The sequence below is a fragment of the Erithacus rubecula genome, assembly GCF_903797595.1.
Source record: "Erithacus rubecula genome assembly, chromosome: 4".
Taxonomy (NCBI): domain Eukaryota; kingdom Metazoa; phylum Chordata; class Aves; order Passeriformes; family Muscicapidae; genus Erithacus; species Erithacus rubecula.
In genome coordinates this window covers 1,081,361-1,105,901 of record NC_136686.1, presented here as the reverse complement: position 1 = coordinate 1,105,901, position 24,541 = coordinate 1,081,361, and the positions used below count along the sequence as shown (strand labels likewise).

Here is a 24,541-nt window from a genome sequence, read left to right as displayed (position 1 = left end):
TAACCAGAGCCTTTCATTCCTTGCATATTTCAGCTTTAAGAGGATGGTAGACATCAACAAAATATTTTCCTTACATTGAAAGAGTCTGAAAACGGTGCCAAAGAAGATCAGAGGAACTTTTTTTTGGGTTGCATCTTGAGGTCAGCCACTTTAAATAGAGTTTTTGGCATGCCATAAAATAAACCAAATCAACTTCTCTCAAATTCCTGGCGGTTTATAACTCAAGCTGCCAAGCCTTTTAACTATGCCAGGCTTCTGCAAGAATTAAATGCTCAAATTAACTGGGCATGAAAGGCTGAGTCCTTATCAGGTGAACATCAGCAGAGGTGTCAGCTCAGGAGCTCCACTGCCTGAGGATCCCAGGAGATGTCTCTGGGCCAGGGCTGAGCCCTGCCAGTGCTCACCTGCAAGCCAAGGTAGCTCTGGGGAGCAGAGGGAGGGCCTCTCCCACTGGTTCAGCTTCCTGCACTAATTTATCACTAATTTATTTAGTGCTGTGCTCTTCTTTACACCCTGAGCTGTTTGAGCTGCTCAGGGATGTGCAGTGTGAGGCTGTGCCCCAGGGAGGCACAAAGAGGCACAAAAGGACTGCAAGGCTTGCAAAGCATCTTGATTCTATCACAGCCCTGGGATACACACAGGAGAAATTCTGGGGTTTTGTGGAATATTTGCTTACATATGTTCCAAACAGTTATAGCAACTTATTTCCATGTGTTTCCATGCGATGCTTGGTTTAAAAATAAATGTACATTTTGGTGAGAAACTGCCATGGAAGCAAAATGTATCAATCATTATTCTGTGATTTCAAAGGTGACAAAACCATTTCTAGCTACCCTCCCAAGGCAGGCTTGGGGTTATCCCTGCTCCTCTGTGGCCTCACACCAAATGCATCTTTGTTAATCTGGGCTGCCACATCCACCCTTCTAAAACATTTCACATCTGGCTTCTTCTACACCTCCCCAGTCAGGAAGTGCAGCACATCTTTCACCACAGGAGACAGATGATTTCTCTCCATCCTTGACCTTCTCTCACACAAGGCTTGGCAAGCACGTGCTCCCAGCCAGCAGGCAAGGACCAGGCTGGTCTCAGGAAAATGTTCCTTTGTGTCCCTGCTAGCCCAAGGGTAGCACACTGTGCTCTCTTGTTTCACAAGCAATCACCAAAACGTATATTTCTGTGCCAGTTCTTATGACCCAGGGGGAAAAGAGGGGAAAGCTTAGAGTTTATCAGATGTTCCCTCAAATTCGTGAACTACTCCCTTGCTTGGGCTTGAGGAGCAAAACCTGGTTAGTGCTGGCATTTCTTTCACCTGCTCACCCAACCTGCTCTACAATCAGCTCTTGTGTTTGTGCACACTCATTTGGATCACACACACATGATATAATAGATAAATACATCAAAACCCCCTCTCATGAGCCTGTCCATCCACACAGCAGCACAGGGAGGTTTTTTAGTCCACTCCCAAAAGCAGCAATGCCTGGGCATTGCTGTATTGCTGCTTGTGCTGGTGAGAGCTCTCACCCTGTAGCTGCACACATTGCTTTGGCAAATCCAACAGAGAATCCCCTTGGGAAGGGCCCTGCCTTCAACTCTGCAAACAAACACCACACCCTGCAGGAGCAGATGGGTTCTCACTGGACAGGTGCTCTCCAGAGGGCATTGGTGTCAAACCTCTTTTTACAAAGAGCTTACACAGAAAACACAGACCAAGAAATCAAATTGTTGGATAAAACCTAGCAGCCAGCTGATCCAGCTTGTTAAAAACATTAAGGACATGAACACTTCTGTTCCCATACTCTCTCCCATCTCCTGGCCAGCATCTTCTGTACCAACCCCCAAGCAGCTCCCTCTGCCATCACCTTTTTCTCCACTTGCCCTGGGCAATCAGGAGACCAAGAAAGGCATTACACATGCAGTAATTATCCTTTCCATGCCACCTCTCTGGACTTTACAAGTCATTCTGTCACCTGCATTTCTAATCCTCAGCTGATTTTTGCTTTCTGAAATAATTCCACAAAGCTCTGCAGGGCTCTGTGTTTGTTAAAAAGCTTGTGAAGCTTTGTCCTCTGCTGCTCTACACAATCCTTTAGTAAATTTAGTGGGTGCTGTTTTGGAGAAGTGATTGCTGAATATACACCAGCCCCCTCATCCCACACCACTGCAAACAGATCCTCAAGGAGCTTTGGCTCTGGAAAAGCAGCTTCTCCATTTATCACACCCACTGAAATGCTACAGTGCTCTCATTCTGTATTTCTGTTTTAAAAACTGTGTGTTCTAATTCATAAGCAGTGTGATAGCTTTGGATTTTTCAAGCATTTTTTACTACAAGCAGAATTGAACAAGATTTAAGCTCAGCTGTAAACAGAGATTTTAGTAGACACTAACAACTCAGGAAGCAAAATAAATAGCAATTTTTTTTTCTAGGCTAACCCTGATGCTTGGACAGTTGTCTGAGATTCAGGTGACATGATGGTTACCCAAGTATTCACATCTTGCATTTAAACTGTCCCCAACTTACAGTGCTTTTCCCTCCCTCCTGATCCAGAAAAAAGCAGGAACAAAGTAGTGCCTTGCAGTTCCCAGAGTGATCCCCCTGGCTGATCACAGAAGTGAACAACCAGGCTGATTTTCTATTTCCAGCTGAAAATGTGTAAGTGATTAACAGCCCCCTGCACTTTGATACAGTGCTGAAAGATCTCTCCCTCCAAAGCAAAGACAGACCTTCTGTTTCTTTTTACAAGCAAAGGGAAAAAAAAAAAAATCAAGGAAAAGGGGGTGGGAGGAGAAAGGGTGTTTTCAGTATTGCTTCTGCAGGCCTCTTTCATAGTAACTTAAATTTGACTTTTCCTGAGAAGAGAAGGAGTGACTGGAAAACCACTGTGAAATACAAAAAAAAGAAAATAAAAAAGTCAAAATTTTATTGATAGAATGTCTACCCAATTCTACTCCTACAGAGGCTGCTACAACTCAGATTTCCTCAGTGCTCTTCCTCATGGCTTCATTCCTGCAGCCATTTCTCCTTAAATTATGAGAAACTGAAGGACAATAGAGGAGAGTTTGTGAACACTGAAGGACAGAGCCCAGCCTGGCCCCAGCTGGGAGTGCTGGCTCCTGGGCAAGAGGCAGAGACTCATTTCATGGCTTTGCATCCATCAGGACTGAAAAAGAAAAATAAAACTCAAAGAGATGAAATTTTTAAATCTAGCCTTTTCTGTTTCGCTCCCTTTAAATCCATATTGAAAGGAATTCAGACTGGATGAGTCTGATGCAAGTGGCAAATATCAATGTAAAGCCCAGCACATAAAGAATTGAAACAAGAAGGGGAAAAAAAAAATAACCCTCAGAAAAGGGAGGGGGAGGGTGAAGAGAAAAAAAAAAAAAGAGAAAAGGGTCCAGTATTCCCACATGTTGAGGTCCTCAATTATTATTCAGCTACTTGAAAGCTTCCACTTAGCTCATATTCAGAACTTGTCTTCAGAAACTCAGCAAGAGCTTTAGCAGGGCACAGTAAATAAACACCCAAATGAAAGTGAATGAAAGTTCTCTTTCTAAAGCAAAATAATTACAAACATTGCTGTAAAAAGCCCGAGGAGCTCTAAGCACTATTATTCCTTGGCACTAAAGAAATATATACAATGTTTTTTTTTCAAACATAGAGGAGCTGACAGTGTCTTTTTCAGGAGGAGAGGGAGGCTGGGTGCTGTGGAGAAGGCAATTGAGGGACAGAACAAATCCAAAAGTAGGGCAGCCATCAGAGCTGCTACTGGAGTATCCATCACTGCCCACCAGGCTGCTGGAACCTGTGCACTCTATAATATCAAATAAATCATATTCAAAGGCACTCAGACCCAGGGAAGTTGCACCAGGGAATCCTCAGTCTGCACAGCACAAATTCAGGGCATTTAAAAATACATAGAAAAAGTCTCAAAATCCTCTAATGCACATCAAGTAGTGTTGTTTGCAATTTCACCATTTTTTGATGAGAAAATATTAACAGTCCATTTAGCACAAAAGATGTAAAAAAGTAATAAGGTATCAACATTAAACGTATTGAACTGTGCAAAATAAATCAAAAGTAACAATATCAGGGTAAGGCGACTATGAACAGATTTCTCACCAAAAATTGGGAGGACATTCAGGACAACTTACAAATTTTAAGAGAAACTTGAGGTTAAATCTTAGAAAACTTATTGTAACCTTCAGTGGAAAGCAAAATCTGTAATTTTAAAACATGTCCTACTGCTAGGAACAAGCTTGCCTGACATCATCATATCCTCTCTCAATGGTTAGGACACTTCAGAGTGAAGTTAGTATGGAAACATCATTTTATTTTTGAACAGCACTCAAAACAAGTGATTCTTCACTATTTGAAAACAATTTCAGTTTGATCACAAATCACATATCACCAGCAAAAAGAGAAAAAAACCAAATCAAAACAAAACAAAAAAACTTGAAAACAATTTCAGTTTGATCACAAATCACATATCACCAGCAAAAAGAGAAAAAAACCAAATCAAAACAAAACAAAAAAACAAAAACAAAAAACAATGACTAATAAAACTGGGTCATATTTAAGCCAAGTAATTTTTACTTCAATACAAAATTTAGTTGTTCTACTACAGCATCTGCTTACAAGTTTACACTACCCCAAGCCTTAACCAAATGCTAAAGGTAGTTAGAACCAACACCTCTTATAACTTCTGCCACAAAATCCTAACATTTAGGAAGGTAATCCTTGGGATTGTGTTCTCACATGTAAAATCAACCTGGACTCCAGTATATTAATGTAGCAGTGGTCTGGTTGGGATGGACAGGGGAATGGTTTCACCTGCAGATGCAGAGAGCACCTGTGGCCCTGGAAGCACCTTGCTAGGAGAGAGAACATCTCTGATGTTAGGGTGAGAAGAGAAAGAAGAGTTGCCTCATGGGAGCTGATATGTTAATCAGTCTGTTACAATAAGGTGATGTTCTTAGTTTGATACATGGTTGCCTGACTGCCCTTTTCATAGACAGCTCTGCTTCCCCCCCACCCCACAGATTGTTGTGATTTCCTGGTTCTGGAGTCCTCCAGAAGCAATCCCCTGTACTGCACACAGCTCTTTTGTTTTAATTTTAACCATTATTCAATTCCTTTGTTTTCTTGCATAGTTCTCATCCTTCTATTTTTGCCATGCATCTCTCCTGCTGGACTGGTCTTGATTTTGCTTCCTCACTGGCAGTGACAATTAACAAATTACAACACAAGTGTGTAAAATTTGTGGCTCAGTATCAGTAAAATAACTTCAAGTGAGGCCCAGGGCTGTTGTGATAATCAGACTTTTATCATCCCAGAACTAGCAGATTCAGAAAGTTTATCCTGCACTAACTTCAGTGCATACTTTGACAAATGACAATTAAAATAATTAAAATCATCAAACAGCAAAGAATACATTCTCTCATAGTTAATAATACATTCTTTCAAACCTCCACCTAAAAAAAAAAAAAAAAACCAAAAAAAGCTCTAAGACACAGCCAGGCATTACTGGAGATGCTGCTTTACCTTCTCCCTAAAGGACAAATAACTTTGCATATCAGCCAAGAGATGCCATCTTTGGGAGTAAAGTATTGTCAGACATTCCTTGTTGAGTTTTCCAAGGGTGTTAAACAAGATTTCTTTCCTTTATAAAGTCAATGGTGGCTTTGTTTCTGTAGAACACCTATCTGTTTCGTTAGCATTTTACAGGGGTGGGTACCATTGTAAAAGAGAACAGATAATTAAAGCAGATTGATTTGCCAGAGTGGTTTAACTGAAGGCATCATGAGTTCACTATCACCAAAGCACTAAATCACTGCATATTTCAAAGCAGAGAAGGCAGTTTTGCAAGGTAAACATCTACACTTTTACTGCACTCTTTTCAAAGCCCCCAGGACCAAGGTCAATTTTATTGTGCTGTGATAGCACAGGAGATAAGGACTTTTCAACGGAATAATTGTCTGGTTATGGTCTTTTTTAAAGCATGTTAACTTGAAAAAAAAAAATTCTAAATTGACAAGGCAGGACAGAAACAGTGAAAATCTTCAGCAACAAAAATCCTACTTGAAGTGTTACACTTTCCAATTCAAAACTCCCTGAATATATTTTGAAACACTTTACAAAATCACTATCACATCCATTGGCAGGAACCTCCTAACATTTCAATTGCACCTGTACAATCCCCACCAAACTTATCAAAAGGCATGGAGATCTACAGTAGATATAATGTCATAAATAAATCTATTATCACATAATAATGTCATATAAAAAATAAAAAAAAATACAGGAGATATAATTTGCAGGACATATAATTCACTCTCTGTTATTTCAACAGCAAATGCAGCACCTGACACCTGAGCATGGAGCAATTTAGAACCCCAGGTGACAAGTTGGGTGTATTCTGGGTGTAGCACAATTACAGACAGGACACAACCTTCCCAAAGCTTTGCTTTGCCAGCTCACCCCAGTCTGAGCTACCAAGGCATGAGACCAAAGGTTAAAAATAGGAATTGAGCTTACCTGAGTAGTTTTGAGGAAAAGCCCAGAACAGACCACAAGTGCTCAAACCAAAGCTGGAATCTTAGAATTGCAATAGGTCTCAGGAATTGCCCCCACTTAATCACCTCATCACTAAAGTAAATTATAAACAGCACCTGAAATTGCTGTTTGAATAGCAAGGATTTGTTTAATAGTAAGGAATGGACATAAATCCAGTAAAAAGAGAGCAGAGAAAGCAATTCCCACTCACATGGGCACAAGAAACACCAGGAAGTACAGAAAGTAGGAAATGATTGGGGACAGAGGGCTGTGGCTTACAGCTGCATGACTAATTGTATTTTGCATATTGTTAACGAATTTTATAAGCATGCCTAACTCTAAATATTGAGGTGAGACACTGCTTTGCTAAATGGTCACATGGTAGAAAGATTTTGAGGGGAGTTTGGGGTTTTTTTTGTTTGCTTTGTGGTTTTTTGTGTTTGCTTTGTTTTAGGTTTTTTTAAGAGATGTAATAATAAAGATATAGAAAGAGTTCTGGCCTGAATTCACTCCTCCAAGAGCAAGAAGCATGAGAAACATGAGCCTGTAGAAGTACTATTCTACTTTATTTTTCTTAAGTATCCAGAAAAGATTTGCAAGACCTATAAGAATAAATCACTTATGCAAGAAGAAGAAGCCAGTTTAATTTGAATGAGAATAAGTATGGGAAACAAGGAAAAATAAGTCCATCTTTGCAATACATAACCATAATGACTCATGTTTGATCCTTTTGCTTTATTATTTTGCATTTGCTAACAGCCAATGCTCCATGGTCAACCACAACATAAAGCAGATGATCTTTGTGATCTTTGCTTAGAATTTTACACAGATAAAGTCTGTTCCTTGTGCTGAAGGGGGATCAGCATGAAAACCAAAGTAATACCTCCCTTTTTAAAATAACTTGCTTTTCCAAATAGGGAATAATAATAATAATAATAAATTAATAATAATAATCATAACCATAGGGTTAAAATACCATTCCTCTTTGAAACCTTGAACTGGTGCTTGCATTTCAATGTTATAAAACTGGAGAGGTGTATGAATGCCTTGCCAGTGTCCTGAAATTTACTCTCCCTTTTCACAGAAGGAATGTGCACTTCCTTCTTTGCTATGCAGTGCATTTTCCTGCATTTCACCTTTATTATAGAAATTATTAGCTGCAACCTTCCTCCAAACAGGCAGATGCTAAGGCTCCTGGTTTCCTGAAACTCCTTAGGGAGCACACCACCCCACCCAACACAAATTCACATCAGAACAGTCTAGGCTGAATCACATCCCTGTTTATCAGCAATTAAGTCTACCAAGAAATCAGCACAGCAGCCTCCTCTTTGCCCAAAATCATCAGCTTTTCTGCTTACAGCACATAATGGTGCCAAAACTCCTCATTTTTCAAAACAGGTAGAAAAAGCCAAAGGGAAAGAACTTGGACTTAAAACCACATAATTTCATCCTTAATGATCAGCACAGCCTAGGGAAGGTATCAAGAATTTAATTCAGAATTCTCTGACATATCAGTGTTGCAGTAGTGGGTTTGGCATGCCCTGTCTGTCCATACTGAGCTGGAACATGGGACATTCCACTTGAATTTTTGGCTTGTGAGGGATGAGAACCAAGCAGTTTTCAGAGGTGTGAGCATTCCCAGGTTTGCACACACTGCACTAGTGCTCAGCTTTTTCTGCTGGTAAGGTTACATGGTGGATGGCTGAATGCTCACTCTGCATCTGCAGCTCATCTACACATGATGCATGGTTATAATTCAAAAAGTCACAAGTGGGTGCTCAAATGAGTGTCAGATGTTAATAACTGTATTTTAACACTCTCAAGTATTTTAAAGGAAGATAACAAGGTACTGTCATCAATTAAGCAATAGCATTCCCCCACTAAGTTCCCTCATTAAATACATACAGGAAAAACAATGTAGTCAGGAAAAAAAATTTAAAAGAGCATGTATTGACTCCTTCTGTTAGCCATATTTTCTTAATACAAGCCAACATCAATCAATCAATCTCTTCACTCAAAGCACTAATCTCACCTCTCCATGTGGAACACATTAATGAGTTTCCACTAAAAAAAAAAAAATCATCTCTATTTACCAGGTACACAGAAATAACAGGCTTCAGTGCTGCTTTATCTGTGTTAAGGAAAAGCTGAGAGTTCTTCCCTTGCCATAGGATACCAGACAAAATACAGGCCCACAAAGACAGTGTGGGTGTTCTGTTTTGGTGTGTTACCTTTTGTTTTTTACCCTCTCTGTGCTTCTGCCAGCCCTGAATTTAGTGTTAATTAAAAAGAGCTGGCTCAGCCTGCACCAGGAATGCAGCAGTGCAGCTGCACTGTTGAGCTGCAGTGCTTGCAGGCTGCCACAGCAAAACTGAGATGGAGAAACTTATTACAAGAAAACACAGGTGGGCATCCCCCACTGCACCAGGAACCCTGCTGCAGGTGACAGATCTGAGCACCAGCAAAAAAATATGGCCATGCAACAACTTAAATAAAAGTTTTACAGTGGCAAAGGAAGCTCTGCTCCTCCAAGAAAAGCTGCCTGTCTTACAGTGAAATGATTTAATGAAGATTGGGTTAAATAAGCTTCTGGCAACAAGGAATCTTTTCCCTAGAGCTGTACACAGAGCCCTGCATGAACACAGTCCTCACCACAAAAGTCTTGGAGAGAAGGAAACCAAAAGAAGTTGCCCCTGGATGAGATCAACATATTTCAGGCCATGATTCAGCTGCCTTCCATATCCAGTGTGTCATTTACAGAGAATATTACAGACTGAAGCTTTCACTTAAAATTATGAGAACAATTATTGCAGTCAGGAAACAACCACTTGTTGGGCAGAAATGCTGCCTTAAATGGAGTTTGCAAAAGAGCTTCAGGAGATGCATTTTGCTCATCTGTACTTGTAAATGAATATAAGAAATGATGCATGCATACTGGGGGAGGAAACAAACAAAAAAGCAGTGATGTCTCCTTTTCCTGATTGGAATAAAACACTTCTTCACCTCTTCAGCTCATCCTCTGGAGAAAAACTCTACAGTCAAAAAATCTATAGAACTGGTGATGAGGTCAAAGGATCAGGATTAAAACCAAGCAGCAACAACCACACATGAGTTGTACAAAGCTCAGTGCAAGTCAGCTCCTAATTTCAGTGCAGATCTGAGCAGCTCTCTGCATGCCAGTGCACAAGTGCTGCTTGCAACCACTTGGCTCTCATCTCAGCAGGCCAAATCACAGCTCTGCAGGTGAGGACACAGGGCTATCCCAGAGCCCTGCCAAGCACTCTTCACTCAGATTTATCCTTTCCTTTTTGGCAAACAGCACCCAGATAACTGCTCTGGTGCCATCGGGTCTCCTGACAATGTGAAGCTCACACTTTGAAGAGCCCACTGACAGATGGATTCAATTTAAGGCAGGACTGTGAACAGCTGTTACTGATCACCAGCTTGTACAGCACACTCATTCATCACAAAACATCTCAAAAGGCTGAGCTGAAATGGAACAAATGAGTCTGAAGGAGTATGGGAGGTACTGTGCTAGCCTTGGAGAATGTGTCAGATGTAAAAAGCACAGTTATGGGACTGACATTAATTTATTCTTGTAAATGCTGGCTCTGATGTATTAGCAGCATTCTCCAGATTCTCAAAAGTCCAGGAGGGCAGCTTGAATAAGGAATTATTAGTTGTAATTAAATACTCCTTACTGAAGGTGATTTTAACTTAGTAAGTCACTAAAAGGAGCTGACAGATTTTTAAATGGTGCTGGGGAAAACTTCAAGGTGACAAGCCTGGAACAACTGCTGAAAGCAGAGGAGGTTTTTTTTCCCCCAAGTGCTCTAACTCAGAAAGAAGATCCATCAGTCATGCAGTGCAGGGCCATGGACCTGCCTTTGCTACCTTCACATTAAATACTGTGAGAGGCCCCACTGCTTTCACAAAGCTTTCATCTTCCTCTTTGCTCCTTCAGGGTGGCTGCAGCCAAGAACAAGGCACAGCCTGACACATGGAAACACCCATTCTGAAGCTGTGAAAAAGAGATGGAGAGCTGACACACAGCTGAGTAATTCACATTATTTTTGAAATTTTTTCCTAAGTGTCGGGAATTATGCAGCCAAAATAGACATTCTAAGCATCAGTGCTTGTCATGGCCAACTGGATCATCTCTGAGTGACTCAATTTTTCACACAGCTCTTCCTGTGAGTTGTGCACAGGGCAGCTTCACAGATGTTGAGAAGAAGGGTGGCATGCAGGCAGGAAAATTCTCCATGAGAATTCTCCTTCATTCTTGCCAATTCCTGCTAAGGTTTTCTAGGAGGGGGGAAAACAAGTTTCCATGACCTTTTTGAGGGCAATTCTTATCGAGAAGTTATATTTATATCATCTTCAGACCTGTATCCTTGTACTTGTATGAATTTATGAGGAAAGCATGCAATGCTTGTGTATAATTCCAAATTTCACACACTTTTGTATCACCATGCAGTTGTTAAATCAGTTTTTTTGCATCTCACTATGAAAAACACGCTTCTATTTTGATCTGCAGATAATTTAACAATAATTTGTTGTAACACTTATGGATAAAGGGGGAGCAAAAAGAAACAAAAGCTTCCTCATTATAGAAGATGTAATCTTTGCAATGATGGGGAAAGAAAGAAAAAAAGAAAAAAGACAGCCCTTCTGGATAATAATATTTCCCTCTTTCCTACAAAGTTCCTTTGCCAGTCTCTTGCTCTACCTGCCCTCACCTATGGGCTCACACACCCTCTGCAAAGGTTATTCATCACCACAGCAACCCCCAAACAAAGGTGGGAGCCAAGTCAAAGCAGCTGGCTTCACCCAGCCCTGTGCCTCTGATGACAGAGCAAAGGTGCTCTCTGCTTGCACCCTACAGGGACTTAATTACCTGAGTTTGTGTTTATGTCATTGGATCTCACAATTCCACTTTAGCACCTCAGCAGAGAATGGACACATGGATGCAATAAACAATAAAATTATTCTACAGCCCCAGGTAAAAGGAGAGAGAAGATACACAATTCCTTCTTGCCACATGGTGGGTGAGTGCCATGTTCCAGGACACACCACTGTCACCCCACGGGCTCCCCTAGGTACAGGAATAGCTGCTGTAAACCAAACACCACAGAAAACCCCAGTCTGTTCAGCTGCCATTCTGTCCCTCCTCTCCCTTCAACACTTTTCTTCACATCCTCTCACTCCACGGGAGATTAATGATTTTGGATTTGCTGTGAAAACCCAACCGAGACAATAAAATAATTGTGAACTCAGCACAAATGAAAGGCAGAACGTCTTTTTATTACCTAAACCTGGAAAGAACAAACCCCAGTGCTTCCAGAGTCCCTCAGGAAAGAGATTATGATCATTTCCAAACCTTTTCAAGTACCAGCCAGGACACTGTCTGTCATGACAAGCTGTCAACACTTGGTGAGCAGCATTTGTGACACTGAGCTTTCCCCTGCAGAGCAGGGCACGTGGGCACCAGCAGCCAGCACCACATGCAATGACAACCCTGGAAATGGCCAGACTTCCCTAGCTGGCCTAAAGCACATCCCCCACCTGAGCAGCCAGGTCTCAGGATTTAAAAGATACATTTGTTTTGAATTACAGGATTTTTAAAACAACAAAAATGGTTCCTAGAAATTTTTACTCCTGTCAATAAATAAGTTAAATTTTGCTGTAGTAAAATCATCAGAAATACCCATCCAGCTTCAGTGGTTTTGCATCTTAGCAAAATTTATGTCAAGAAGAGGGTGGTTTGTTTTATACCAATGGCTTAAGCCATCATTTTTCTTGATTTTCAAAAGAGTCATTGGTAGCTAACCAATAATCTTTTGCAGGCTTATGATGGCTTACAATGTCTGTCAATGTAAATTTCCACCTGAGGCAGGAGGTTCCTTTACCTGATTCTGCAATATTTCTATTAGCCAATCACTTCAGTGATTTGGTACTTCAAGGAAAGATGAGGACAGACTTTTTATCAGGGCCCACAGCAATAGGACAAGAGATTATGATTTTATAGTTAAAGGAGGTTGAATTAGAATGGATATAAAGATTGTTTTACGATGAAGGTGGTAAAAGAGGTTTCCCAGAGGGGTGGTGGGTGCACCATCCCAGGAAACATTGATGGTCAGTTTGGATGGGGCTCTGAGAAATCTGCTCTAATTGAACATGTCCCTTCCCATTGCAGGGGAGTTCTACTAGATGGTCCTTAAAGATCCCCCCCAATGTCAAATACTTTATGATTCTGTGATAATATTGTTCTGATGCTATAATTAAGAACAACTAGAAAATTTTAAAACATTTTTTTAAAAGTGTAAGAAAATCCAGCTTCCAAATGAAGGGTTAAACTGTAGTTTCAAAATGCTACCTGCAAGTTCAGTGTAGACAAGAGCAACTGAGTGGAATTGTAAGCAAAGTGCAAAACACCACTCAAGCCCAAGGGCAGGACACTCCCCAGATACCCTGCACTTGAAGTTCTGTGCTCTATAGTGCTCTCAGAAATAAGGGGGAGTACAACAAAAAACAAAAAACCAGCAAACTAAAAACCTGCCTGTGAGTTCACACGCATTTCTTAAGTGCAGCCATAGGCAAACCCTTGAGACTGGATGTACCCAGAGCACACAGTGATTTATGTCACAGCACAATCAGCTCCTGACCTGCCAGGGAGGCACTGCCTTGACTCACTCTTTATTTGTGCACTGGATTTTCAATGTCCCTTCCTGATGATCTTCTCAAGGAGCTGGTTTCCCACTCAAGTTACAAGGGAGCAAAGGTTTCTTCCTTCTTGATGGCATTCAGGATTCAGACACCACAGACATTTGTCCTAAACTGGTGTCCTCCCTGATCAAGGCACAGATGTGCTTCCACTGTAATTATCTGACTTCTAGAAAAAATCTGTGGTCTCCAAATTTTAATGATTGAAAGGATTTCCAGGTGAAAAAAAGTGCATCTACCCAAGTGACAGTGATTTTAAATAAAAAACCACTGCTTCAATAACTACCTTGCTTTCTCTATTTCTACACATCCTGAAAATCAATTGCAACATCTGAAAGCCTTTTTCCTCCAAAGCTGCTGCTGTTAGCACTAAAGTTGCTGTATTATTTAAGTGCTGGGGTTCAGAGTTCTCCAGAAGCAGAAAGGAATTGCATCTACCTTCAGTGGCTCCCCAGACAGCAGCTGTTATGCTTGAACTGAAGCAGGAAGAGCAGCAGCAATAAAAAGGAAAGGAACTTAAGGACAGGTGTGCTCCAACTTGCATTGGTTATGTGACAATAGCACCAAGTTTGTTTTCCTAAACTTTCCATTAATTAAAGCCTACTTACTTTAGTCTGGCTTAAAAGGCTACAGGACTTTGAAATAATGTACTTGCATTCCTTGCTCTGCCTTTGCTTCCACCAGAATTACCCTCATAATTTTTCAGCCCAGGATAATCTTCCAACTCTGTTGCTAACAAGGTGTAGCTCAGGACAGCACTGACCTTCAGTGTGTTCCAACCAGCCTTTTTAACAATATGGCAAGAGCCTGAAAGAGCCAGACAAGTGCCCTGGGTGCCTTTTGCCCTTCCTGCACCCACCCTGACAGGGCTCTCCTCCTACCTGCTCCAGAAGAGACCTCCAGGCAGTTCTGCCTAAAGCACAAAGCCCCTGCTCAATATCAATAGGATTGATATCAACATTCCTATCAACAGGAATTCATAGGATAATTCAGCACCTGATGTTGAGCTGAGTCATGCTCATGCTTTAATGGGATCCTTTCCATGTATTGAGGGGTTACCTCCCCCAAATTCCAGAGATTTTTAGATGGTTAGCCATAGCTAGGGACACATATGCTGTTTTTGATAGCAAATGTGTGTTTTGCAGACCAGGCTCCATGTCATCAATAATTCTTTGGTGCCACACTTCCCAGGAAAACAGCAGTCAGCCCAGCATGACAGAGTCTCAAATGAAGCAGGGTGTTACAAGGTGTAAGGCAGCTCTCCACACATTTGCTGTCAAACAATCACAGCATTTCAGCTTCTGGAAGAAGCAGATTGCCATTGTTTTATCAAGGAAAACCACAGATTGGAAAAACTGACTAGAAACCACCTTCCCCTAAAAACATTGTTAGATATTGCCTTTTGTAGAGAGGTTATGTCTGGTATTGAACTGGAAAGAGGATCACACCTCAGAGGTCAAAACAAGCTCACTCTTTTCTTTACACAGCATCTTCAAGAGGAAGCAGGGGATGAAGTTTGCCTGCACACAGCCACATAGAGATTGAAAGAGGAAAAAAACCCAAATCCATGCACTTACATAAAAGGCTTTGGGTAGTTTCATTTTCTATTCAGCTGGAAAGGGAGTGAAGCAGCATGCACACACACATTTTTAATCACCCCTGTGCTGACAGCAGCCAGTCACTCCTGTTATCAGAATCCCACAGCTTGGATTTCCAGGCTATGAAGCACTAAGGAAGAGGGTATAAAATCTCCTCTGGTTACAAAAAAACACAGTGATATCATCTAGCATAACACACCAATGCTACAGAACTGGAGTTTGGCCTCACCAGGACATTACTCATTCAGTGGAGGGAGAGGGGAAAATAATCCATAAACATATACACAAATAGTAAGGATTTCCTAAGATGGGCTGGTAACCTGGATCACTTTCATTTTCTCTAAACCCATCAGTCACACTCTGGGAAAAACAAGCAAGGCAGGCCAATCTGTGCCTCCAGAAACTCAGAGTTTGCAACATTTGCCAATTGTTAGAGAGAAAAGAGAGAAGCTGTGCTTATGTCCAACTCACCAGAGATCACTTGTGCAAATGTCACGTGCCTGGGATTAAAACTTCAGCCCTGGTAGATGCTGTCCCTGCTCCTGCTTAGTTCAGCTGGCTGGCATCTCTCCAGAGGCACTCAGAAGGCAGCTGCCCAACAGGACAAATCACTGAAAAACAGAAAAAAAAAAACAAGTTCAGCTTTGCAATTCCACTGCACATTATACAATGGGTTCAACTTGCTAATCCCTGACTTCTTAAAATGTGATTTCCCTCAGTGCATGACAGGCAGAAACACAGTTCTGGTTAGAGTTCATCCACTACTGTCAGAGTGGATTTCCTAAATAGCAGTAATACCAAGAACAACTCCTCTCTACAGCTAACAGGAACCTCATGGTCCAGACAACTGAACAGCCTCCACCCTAAAACCCTTCAAATTTTGAATCTGACATTCAAGATTTAATCCTTTTCTATTTCATTTATTTATTCATATCCAGCACTTGATTGAAACTTTTAATACAAGCCACTTCCAGCTTCACAGCTGCCCTGTTCCAGGCACTGAACAGTTCTTCAAATTTTATCAAATCTGACCAATTTATAGCAGAATTTTTCTTATGATTTACTCTCTTTAGGCTTTGATTTTGGCATTATTCCGATCTGAGACTCCTATGAGAGGTTCCATTTCCTGTCCCTCACAGGGCCATTTACAATAAATCCAATTAAAATTAATTAAAACATACAGATCAATTTGATAGAACAACAGAACTAGGAAGAAGCAAGTGAACACATTGATAGGGCAAGTGGCAATAGGTCAATTCAGTCAAACTGAATTGATCCAATGGTTGTACAATAATGTAAAAAGCAATACAGTGAGCTAATTTTTGTATCAAACCTTATCAATCTGCTTACTAATATGACCAGATTCTACTGGTGGTTTATCTGTCAATCACCTATTTCTGTTGAAAACAGAATTAGTTCTTCTCAGTAGAATGGAAGATTAAAGAATTCTGCTAAGAAAAGGAAGTAGCAAACAGTAACACACTCCTTGTTTCCAGGCTCCTTATCTCTGAAATTTGTTACAGGTTTTGGGATTCTCATCTGAAAGCAAATGTAAAACAGAAAAGGAAAGAAACCAGATTTCACTGGTGAGTTTCTGAGCTCCTCCTTGCTAATGTGATTCCTCTGTTTGCTGCCCTGGACCTGAACACAGTTAATGAATAGTGACTGTGCAAACAAAATATCAGACAATGATGGGAGGGGGAGGGAAGGGTGAAATGATTGTGTGGGAGGCTTGGATTGGATTTGGCAACAATTAGAAAAATTGGTGCCCTTTTAATTATAGGAAAAGGCTTTGCTGGAAAGATAAGGTGGGCATGACATTCAAAATGCTTTAGTCTTTGGATTTAAATGTATGGAAATAGAAAGTTCAGAAGGTTGGGGCTCTTCATTGTGTTTTCCTTTTATGCTAAAAAACAAAGCCCTCAAAATTTACATCCCAAATGTGTGTGCAAACCTTCAGCTCAATTCAAAGCTGTTACAGGACAGATCTGATTTGCTTTTATTACTCCATGGGATTATTGCTGACTGCATATAGGACTGCCTCCTACAAGGTGCAAGATATTTTTGTTTTCTTTTCTAGTAAGAGCCCAAGCCAATGTAAGTTATAGACTTAAAGAATCAGTCCAATAACTCATTAATATCCCTTAAGATCCTCCCCTAACTTGCTCCACTGAATATATTATCAAAAGAGGGCACCAGAGATTGCTCCCTGTTTGATGGTTGCCAGTGTACATTTCCTTCTCTGCTGTTATTCCCAATTCCAGCAGCTCCTGCCAGATCCTCACATGTGAGAAATGCCTGCCACAAGCACATGAAATGCATTATCCCATTTAGTAGCACAGAGTAGCTTAATTATACCCTTTAAAAAGCTAAAAGAGAAATGATTTCACCACGAAACTCACACACAATTCCTCAATTACAAAATACATAAAAACTGTTGCAGTTTCACTCTGTGCCTCTACAGCTCTTTTTCCTTAACATCATATTGACACCATCATTTCTACAATGAAATATAACCACTTCTAAAAAAGCATATTACATAAACCACATTTACTATCCTAAAATGAATAATCACTATTTCCATCATTCACTATCTTTCATCAGCAGATCTCAAATAGAGTTTAGAAGATTTAATCATCACTACCACTGCAGATGTGACTTACAAAGCAAAAGCACAATTACACAAGGCAGGATTTATCCAGGAAACATGGACTGTGATACCTAATCCTGCAAAATAACAGAGATAAACTAAAGTGAGGTATCTACAAAGAATAGAGTCTGTGCCAAGAGACAGTTTGTGTTGGTTTTGCAGAGAGTGGACAGAATGTTCTTTTCCAAAAAGCCACAAAACAAACTTCCTGAACCAAAGTGAGTTTTCTTTTCACTTGTATTTAATCCAAGTAAATGTGGCCCAGCCAAACTTATTTAATAAGAAGGGGGGGAAAAAAATTAATTAGCTTGGAATAACCTTGTCTTGAAAAAGTACAAGTGAGTGGAAGTGGTCACCTGAACAGATCTAGAACCACTGCTTCTCTGAAATTAGTAATAGTGGTGGGGAAGGGAATTTTGGACTATTTTAAAAAACATTTCTTCCACAGCATTATAAGCAGCTGTAATTAACTCTCTTCTGTTTTGTTTTTAATGACAGTCTCTTGATGCACACCAGCAGAGTTTGAGGGTGTGGAAAATAGAGAGGCAGTGTGTTGAGATAGCAATGCAGCACACAGGAAAAAGCACTTGAAATTATCACACACCAGTTTATTTAACATAATATCTTGCTCCTAAATCAGTCATATATGTAATCTAAAAAAAAAAAAAAAACCCAAAAACCTCAAAATTAAAGAGCCAACAAAAAACCTCCTCCAAGTTCAGCTTTTACATCTTTTGGCCTTTCAGGAGCTGACAGGTAAGTGCACAGGGAAAAGCCTCTTTGCAAGGCAAAGATAAAAGCATTACTGGCAAGGTCAAAAGAGACAACACAACTTTAGTGTGATGCATTTTTAATCCCTGTTTTAGAAGTATTAATGAATTTAAAAGACATAGTACACACCCTCTACCCTACAGGGAGATACTGAGAACCCCAAAAACCATATCAATGTCTAGCTGTGCAGCAGGTCTGTTCACATCTACATTTGGGAAAGTTTCTTGACTAACAAAAATGCTTATTTCACCAGATACACAATGCAAGACTACTTCCAACCTCTCTACAAGTAGTTTTTCCCAATGTACCACACATTTGTCACATTTGCCACACAAATTCCCATCTCTTCTCTCTGATGGGCAAAGATGCTGCATCATTTTGTCAGATGCCAAAAGAAAAGGAATCCTCCACACCACTCTTGTATAAGCCAGACACTTAAAAGATTATATTCTACAACATAACTTCAAAATGCTGCCCTATAATTCCACTATAGAATAGTTATCCTGAAATGATTAATAGAATACCTCCCAAGAGTGGGATGGATATCAAGAGAGACAGAAATCTGAGGGGAAGACAATAGAACTGCAAAATGTATTTCATGTTATTTATGCTGATGCAAAGCTTTGTAAATCCACTCTGATGTCTAAAAGTTGTCCACCTCCATTGCCACAGGAGTTGCAAATTATTATAGATATTTATTATTATTGCAACCTTTTGAGTGTTTATACTTTCCTGGGTTCTGTACATCAATGTCAGACTTGGTTTATTCACAGCCAGATATTAGATTTCAGTGGCTATTGTCACAAGCTGTTTCCTTGTTTACTTATCTTTTTTTTTCAGCTTCTTACAGGGTAGACAGTGAAACCTGTTCTTACTTTTAGATTCCTTCTGCCATAATGTTTGGTTTTCAAACTCTGCAAGGATCAGGTTTAATAAGTCAATCAGGACTATTTTCATCTTGAAATAGGAGACAAATTATATTAGTTTCAGGCAGTATAAAAATTCCTTTCATATATTCAGCTTGGATCCACTTCTGAAACTCATTAAATTTACACAGTCAAATATATTAATATGTAAACCCTTATTCTACCTGCTAGAGGCACATCTTGGAAGAAACTCCACAATTATTATTTTTCCAATTGAAGAAAAGAGAGATTAATAATAAAAAAATCCTCCAGAGGCTAAGTTTCTGCTTTCCTGAAGTCAATACACAGTTGGCCTTGCATTTCACAGACCTGGGATTTCCTGCTAGCACTGCAAAACACAAACCTGTCTCTTTAGATACTCACATGGGATAAAGCAGACAAAACTGAGAACAGGATTATTATTTAGGAAGATTAGATTATTGCATTCAAACAGCTCTACAGATTGAAAGGATGAGCATGGAGAGCATTGCAATGGGAAACAGACAGGGTGTGATTAAATTCACCACCCTCTCCCACACAGGGACATCATCAGATTGGGAATGCTCTTGAAAACCACATCATTCCCATGGCTTTGACAGGGACTGGTGTAGCTCAAGAGATGTGTGGGAAGCATCACGTGTGGTTTCAGAAAAAGCAGCAAAAAAAAATAATTTGGGTTTTGGAAAGGAGCACGAAGTGCAAGAAGGGGTTGGTTTCTTACTAGTCACTCTGAAATGTGAGCAGAAATGCTCAGCCCTTGATTCTCAGGCTTGGCACATTTGGTGGGACTTGAGGAACATTCTAAATACCAATTTTCTTATGGCAAAAACACCCATCATATCCCTGTTCACCCTTTGCACTCCCTCTGCACCACCCAAAGACACTGCATTTATTTCAAAGGGTTTTTTTCCATCCTACCACTGGCTTGGAAGGGGAGGTTTTTTGGCCACAGGTGCTCAGAGCAGTACAAACTAAGCTGTGAAAAGTAACCATGTTAGTTGTTCTTTTTGGTTTAATTTTCCTGTTCAGCAAAGGAGGGGGGGAAAAAAATCAACAAAAAACATGTGATATTCCACAGAAACAGCAGAACAGAGAACATGGACAGAGTAAAACATCCATTCTTGGCATATCTCAGCACTAGAGATTACCAAAATGTCCACTGTGCTCAGTAGCAAAGTAACTTCATTTCCCAGCTGCCTGCTATCAAGTGCTTCCTTTGCTGGCCCTGTTGTAAAATGAGAGCTGAAATAATCCAGGCAACTGTCCTGCTGCAGCCTGAAAAGTCAGGCTCTCTTACTTTTTCAAGAGGGCAAAGCACACCATAAAAAAAGTTCCCAGCATTAATGTAAAAATTTAACAAATCAAGAAGCTTGTTTAAAAAAAAATATGTTAATATTGCCTTATGTAAATTTATTATAGTTCATTCATTGTACATGACTTCTCAAGTTTTGGAAGAAAGAAGCCAGAAAACAGAAATCCCTTGAGAAGAAGGATGAGGAGGCAGCACAAAGGAACAATCAGTAACTCCATAGTTAAGAAAAATTCAGGGCCAAGAGGTGAATGACAGAACATTTGGTTCAGACTGGTATAAATTTAATATTGTGCACTTATTAGTGCACAGCTTAGGAACCTGGCCCTTCCTAGCACTGAGAACTGTATCATCAGGAAGAGCTTGAATATTTTCTGTTTATTAAGGAAAGCACAAATTCAGGCAGCCCTTTGAAATCACTTCCTCAAAGGACAGCAGAGGGGTTTTCACATCAATACACCTACAGACATCCACCACATTACCATGTGCTCATAAAAGTTATTTTAAGCACTATCTGTAGTCATAAATTAGTTTTTGTGCCAATAATTTTCTCTTTGTAGCTGAGGAGGAGGGGCAAGTTTCCCCATCATGGTGCAACTAGAAGTTACTTTGAAGCTGTATCAAAATTTGAATTAATTCAATTTTTATCCCAAGACAGAGCACACCATGGACATGGCCTCAGAAACACCTAAAGCTTCTATATAAAGCTTTCCTATACTCATGCACATCAAATCCCATTGTTTATAATTATAAAACCAGATAGTTTTCAGCAGTTCATGCTATCTTTTACCTGGGAATCACAAAGGAATCACAATGTGGGGATATCTGGATGCCAGAATTTTCAGTCCATCTCCTGATTTTCCCAAATGTCATTTCTTACCTTTACCTTTACACCCATCCCCAGTTAGAATCACTGACTAGCTGATCTAATCCACTGGGATCAAAGCACTGCACTCCTGGTGATGTTTTATCTTCTGATATTGCCCACCAAAATCAGAAACTCTGACTCAACCTCTCACAATTCAGCCACTCTGACCTTTTTTCTTCTCCTCCATCACTGGTACTGAGCACAGCCCTTGAACCCCTCATTGTTGACATCTACTGCACAAATTAATGGTTTATTACAAGACAATGAGGCACATTAAATCACATGCCAAGTTAAATCTACCTAAAAAAGAAAAAAAATCAATGCAGCTATGAGAAGCAATGTTTGTAATAGCCTTAAATGGTCTAGTAATGCATGTGGGGAAAAAAAGAAGAAAAAGAACAAACCTGTTTTCAGGCCAACTAGAAGGTCTAACAAAAAAAAAATGGAACATTATTTTCAAAAGATGAACCAAGAATCTAATAGTTTACAGCAAGGACAAGGTGTCAGTTTCCATAGAGCTGCTTTGTTCCTTCTAAAAAATCTTCAATTCTCCCAAACAAAGCACAACCTCTAATTCCTATTGCAATGGGAATAAATCATATTAAAAGTGGCAGTGATAAGAACTATAAAAATGGGGTTTATTGTTTAAATGTGGGGTTTTAGCAGGGAGGCTTGGGCTTTTTTGGTTGTTTTTTCCCTTTGGTTGATTGGGCTTTAAAAAGTGGGCCAGGACAGAGCTCAGGACAGTGAAAGGCAATGATTTCTAGATATTCTCCTCAGATCCTGCATGAAGATAACAAACATATCAAACATGACAGCTCCTCTGCTGAAGGACAAGGTCCCTCCCTCAGTTTCCTCTAAGTGGTGAAAGGTTCCAGTGATGGCCAAGCACTCACCAGGAGCCCTGCAAAGGTCAACTACCAAATAATAATAATTTCATCAACCTGAGCTAGGAATCAGCTTTCTAAAAAGGTTCCACTTCTTTAAAAACCCCAGAATGACAAAAACCACCACTTACCTCTATAAAAGTTGACTTGCTAATGTTTCTTTTATTGAAGCCTATTAAAAAGTAATGATTTCAATAATGTCTCACAGTAATGCCCTTCTAAAGGTTAAGGGTGTATTAAAAGGAAATCCTCATGCTTAAATACCTTCCAACTTCTCTAATTATCTCTTTTCCTTTGTTTTATAATTTTGGAACAAGGGTGTTTGCCCTTGATCTGAACCCAGATTCTCTTGGACTTCCTTGTATCATCTCATTTATGCTTTTATTTGCCTTAATAATAACGAGTTGATTCTACAACATGGCACACAGGAGTACAGAAGTTAATTAATATTTTTTGTAGGCCAAAACAGGATTTATATCACAAACAAAAGAGCCTAATCCTGAGCTAACAGATCATACAAAAAAACAAACACAAAATGCTCAACCTCCCTGCAAACTAGAAAAAAAAAAAAAAAAAAATCAAAACAAAAACCCCACCATAGTTGTACAGAAAATTTTTCTTGGCTCTGCATCTCTCTCATATTTCCAGACTATTTTTGCCTGGCAATTATGATCAAAACAGAGTAACTCTAAATGAGAATTGCTGGACAACAAAGTGAGGACATTCAAAATCTTTGTGACAAAAAGGGACTTTTGTGTATCCCATCCAGAAGGAAAAAAAAAAAGCAAAAGCCTTGAAGTTTCCCAAGAATGTCTATAATTATGCCTTGCTACTGTCAACAAAGTATTTAAATTGTGTTTGATTTTGTTCACTGCACAGAGTCATTACCAATACTGAACACACTCAAACATAAAACCCTGCTGAGCAAACAATTCCTAATCCAATGTTTCATCATTTTAATCATGCCACCAGAATTTTTCTGGGGAAAGTAAATAAAATCAGAAATCTGCTCTAACCATTTAAAACAACATTAATTACATTGTTATTTTATGCACTCAAAGCTACTTTCAGACTTGCAATTCTGGCCATAAAATATCCATTCATCGTGATGAATGAAAAGATAAAAACCTCAAATTGGTAAACAAATTCAAGAAAAATGTGAATAAAACACTGTTCCTTGCAAGCTGAAAGAGGCTATGGAGGAATAAAATGGGGTCAAATCACAAAACATAAAATACAAAATTATAATGGAAAAGCAAAATACATCTTATGCGTGTGTATTGTGATGCTTAGGAGAAAAAGGAGAAAGAAGAAACTGGGGACAATATTTTCAAGACTAATGAAGAAAGCAACAGTTCCCAGCCTAACTGGAAGCTGACTTTTTCCAATTGTTTGCAGGAGATGTGATGAGGTGAGAAACTCTAGAAGTGCCTCCAGTCTGCCAGGTCACTCCCTGCATTATTTACATTGCCCAAGCAGTGTCATTTGTCCTGAACTTCAGAACAATTTGTGCACCCTCATTAGAGTTTAATAATAAATCTACAGTTTCCCCTCTGCTTGCTAGGGTGAGATAAAGGCTGCTAAAATAAAGGAAGGACACACATGACAGACACATAGGAAAAAGAGGAGAGAAAAATTTTGATGCATCAAAATCATACTCCAGAGGAAATATTGAAATATTTTCACTTCCCAGGAGGCTCCAAACACTGCTGTGAGTGTCTTGCCTTGCTAATAACACCCCCAAACATAAACCAGACACTTCATGTTGCTCACCTAGGACATAAACATATAAAATATACCAATTATGTAAGTGGATTACACCAAGAACATCCTGTGCTAAACTTCCTGCAAGCTTCTAGGAATTGCTGTAAAACAAGGTGGATGTAAAACCAGGCCTCTTAACAAGAATGTTTCCATTCTTTCACAGCCCTAAAACAAATATAATGGGGAAAAAAAAAATCCTCCTGATGGCATTTGTGCACAAATTCTGTTATGAGAGAAGAGATGAGAAAGAGCACTAAATACACTCCTGAGAATAAGAAATGGAGAGGTGTTTTGTTGCTTACAAGAAGGTGATATTAGCCTGATAAAGACAAGTATTTAAAAAAAAAAAACCTTTCTGTTAGATTTAGATAAAATAAAAAAAAAAATTTCCTCAGAAATAAGAAATAGACCTCAAGATGCAAAACTGACATCTGTTGTATTAAAATGCAGAGATCCCTGGGAGACTAAGTAATTCTGCATGGTATCACACATCTAAGGACTCCTAAACAGGATTTG

The 24,541-nt window shown here is 39.7% G+C and overlaps 1 protein-coding gene across 4 annotated transcripts in view; it reads right to left on the bottom strand.

Annotated features, from left to right (window-relative positions):
• Positions 1 to 24,541, bottom strand: part of EPS8 (EGFR pathway substrate 8, signaling adaptor) — a 112,308-nt gene that overhangs the window by 66,451 nt on the left and 21,316 nt on the right. For all 4 annotated transcript variants that reach the window (XM_079304053.1, XM_079304057.1, XM_079304054.1 and 1 more), the window contains exon 2: positions 15,343 to 15,482. The gene's annotated coding sequence lies outside the window, so the exon portion shown is untranslated. The remainder of the gene's footprint in view (positions 1 to 15,342; positions 15,483 to 24,541) is intronic.